This window comes from Elephantulus edwardii, unplaced genomic scaffold (genome assembly GCF_000299155.1).
Source record: "Elephantulus edwardii isolate Elephantulus edwardi_28Jun2011 unplaced genomic scaffold, EleEdw1.0 scaffold00166, whole genome shotgun sequence".
Lineage (NCBI taxonomy): Eukaryota > Metazoa > Chordata > Mammalia > Macroscelidea > Macroscelididae > Elephantulus > Elephantulus edwardii.
Window position 1 is genome coordinate 1,982,535 of NW_006399916.1, and position 2,872 is coordinate 1,985,406.

Consider the following 2,872-nt stretch of genomic DNA (forward strand, 5'->3'; position numbering starts at 1 on the left):
AATAATTAAAAAAAAAACTTTATTAAAGCAGAATAAAATTTAAAAAAAACAAACCAAAACAAGAATATATTCAAACTTTGTAAATAAGTCAGTATGAAATTTTAAAAAAGCAACAACTATAAGTTCATAGAAAAATATGCATAACAATATTTATAGCCACTCTATTCAATGAACCACTCTAGTAATAGAAGAAATGAAGATTTATGTTATAACTTAGACGGGTCTTAAGCTGAGATTTACTGTACTTTAACATAGAATATGGTGCTGAGCATCATCTATCATGGCAATAGAGCTCTGACTCCAGGTGTTTCTTGTCTCACTAACCCAGCCTTTCTCAAAATGTATTAACTTTGGTGAATGGAAAGGCAATATACAATGAGTTGAAGATCATAACAAAATAACTATGGCAAAAGAAGATACTCCAGAAAACACAAAGTTTAAAACCATAGAGGTAAGTACCATTACATAAATTACTCAATAACGTGATGATTATTGCTTTACTGGCCTTGTGGTAAGAGGTTGAGCTGCAATTAAAAAGGCACATGACTCAAATCCACCAGCTGCTACATGGGAGAAGGATGAGCAATCTCCTTTTATGTGCTTCTGCCCCTGAAAATCCACTGGAGACTCAGCTATGGGTCGTTTCTGATTCGATGGCACATAACAACAACAATAACAAGTGGATAGATAGATAGATATGTAATCTTAACATCCAACAATATATACAGAATCAATGGAAGATATTTCTACATATATACTTACAGATACTGCAAATGGATATAGTGGAACACAGACATTCAAAGCTTTCAAAACTTCCTAACACTGAACACCTTAAGGAAATGACTTGCTGAGCCTGGTGGCTCAGGACTGTATACAATCTTGGAGAGAAATCAGGTAAATATGGTATAACACAGTCCATAAAAGCAATGCTGTACATCCTACTTTGGTGAGTAGTGACTATGGTCTTGAAGTCTATAAGCAGAGGTGTAAGTTACAACTGTTAGTATTTCTTCTCTGGAGTAAATAAAAGTGAGGAAGATCAAAGGCAAGCGAAAGCAATTAGTTCAAAGAAGTAACAGACTTCAGCCTTCATAACACTGAGACCAAAAGAATTAGATGATAGCCAAGTGCTATGCCAATTGACTTGAAAGAAATCACAATACAAGTTTCTGGATGAGTGGGGAAATCTGAGAAAGATCTCAAAAGTGGAGCTCCTGCCCAGAGCACTAGACTACCCTGTCATGTGGAGTGCCCTGCTTCATGGAGACCATTCCACTACTGCCCAACTGCCCTTCACCAGGAGCACCAATATCAGAGGAGAAGCCATTTTCTTCCCAAACAACACCTCGGTACCGCTTTTGCCCTCTCAGAGCCAGTATTTGAGCTGAAGACTCTTTGGACTCCTCCTACCTGTGGCAGTTGACTGGCCAAGATAGCCATTTCTCTCCCCAACTGAAGCAAGACTTTCCTTGAGTCAAAGAATCAGAGAGAAATTCAGGCAGGGTGAGCTACCCTTCCTTCCTCTGGAGCAGCGAGTTCCCAAGCCAACGTTATCAAACCAAGGGCCTGTTAAGGCCCCAGGTGCATACAATTCCACCATAGCAATGAGAAGGAAGAAACAGACTACCTCACACCCTACACAAAACCAAAACAAGATGTCACCCTAAAACAGTGATCAAAACACAGAACCAATGGATTTCCTGAAGCCAGAAAGTCTGATGGGACTTTCATAAACAGAATTCAAAAGATCAATGATCGAATATTTTCAATGGATGAAAAATGTGAAGAATTACAGGACTATGCAAGCAAAAGCTAAGAGGAACTTAAATAAAAACATTCCAAGACAATGCAGATAAAACAAAGGAGGCAGGCATTAGAAGCACTGGAAAAACAAGAAACTACAAGGGGTATGTGTGTGTGTGTGTGTATGTTTACAAAAGGCTGAGTAAGCTCCATATAGAATAGATTATATGGGGGGGGACACAAAAGAAAAACTCAAAGACATATCATAGTCAGTATTTCCAGAACCAAATGGAATAAATGTAACCAGATATGCAAAACTACCAAAAACCTCAACAAAGTACAAAACTAAAAACTATAAGGAGAGAATTCAGAAGGAAGCTAGGGAGATACAATGAGTAACACATAAGGGAGATCAAATAAGATTAACTGTCAATTTATCAGCAGACACTGTGTGAGCAGGAAGACAGTGGAATGACATATATCAATTACTGAAAGAATACAACTGTCAACACACAACACTATACCCAGCAAAACTCTCCATCAAATATGACAGAGAGATCAAGATATTCTCAGAAAATCAGACCTAAGGGAGTTTGTACAAACAATACCAGCATTGCAGTAACACTGAGGGAAATTCCTTCTTACAGATGTGCCACAGAAAACAGGATGGACCAAACTAACCAGCAACATCACCAAAAAGAATGCAATAAAATGATAGCAATAATGTGAATGGTATAAATGCACCAGTGAAAAGAAAAGGGGTTGACCTATGGTCAACTGATTTTTTTACATTTTTAACAAATGATGTTGGCAAAATTGGAAAACCATCTGTAGAAAACTCAAGCAAGACCCACACCTCACACCATATACAAAAACCAACTCAAGGTGTATCAAGGACCTAGAAGTAAAACCAAAGATTACAAATTTCATTAGAGAAAAGCTTGGAAGAATTCTATAAATAACATAATCCATAGAATGAACAATCTTCCAACCATAATGAACAAGCAGGAGAGAACAAAATAGATGAATGGAACCTTCTAAGAATCAAATCACTATGCACATCATAAAACTTCTGTAAGATGGTAAAAAGGACAGCCACATACTAGGGAAAAATATTTGGTAATTACCT

General features: G+C 37.3%; 1 pseudogene; it reads right to left on the minus strand.

Moving 5' to 3' along the window:
* Positions 1–1,440, minus strand: part of LOC102856654 — a 9,802-nt pseudogene extending 8,362 nt beyond the window's left edge.
* Positions 1,441–2,872: the final 1,432 nt, after the last annotated feature.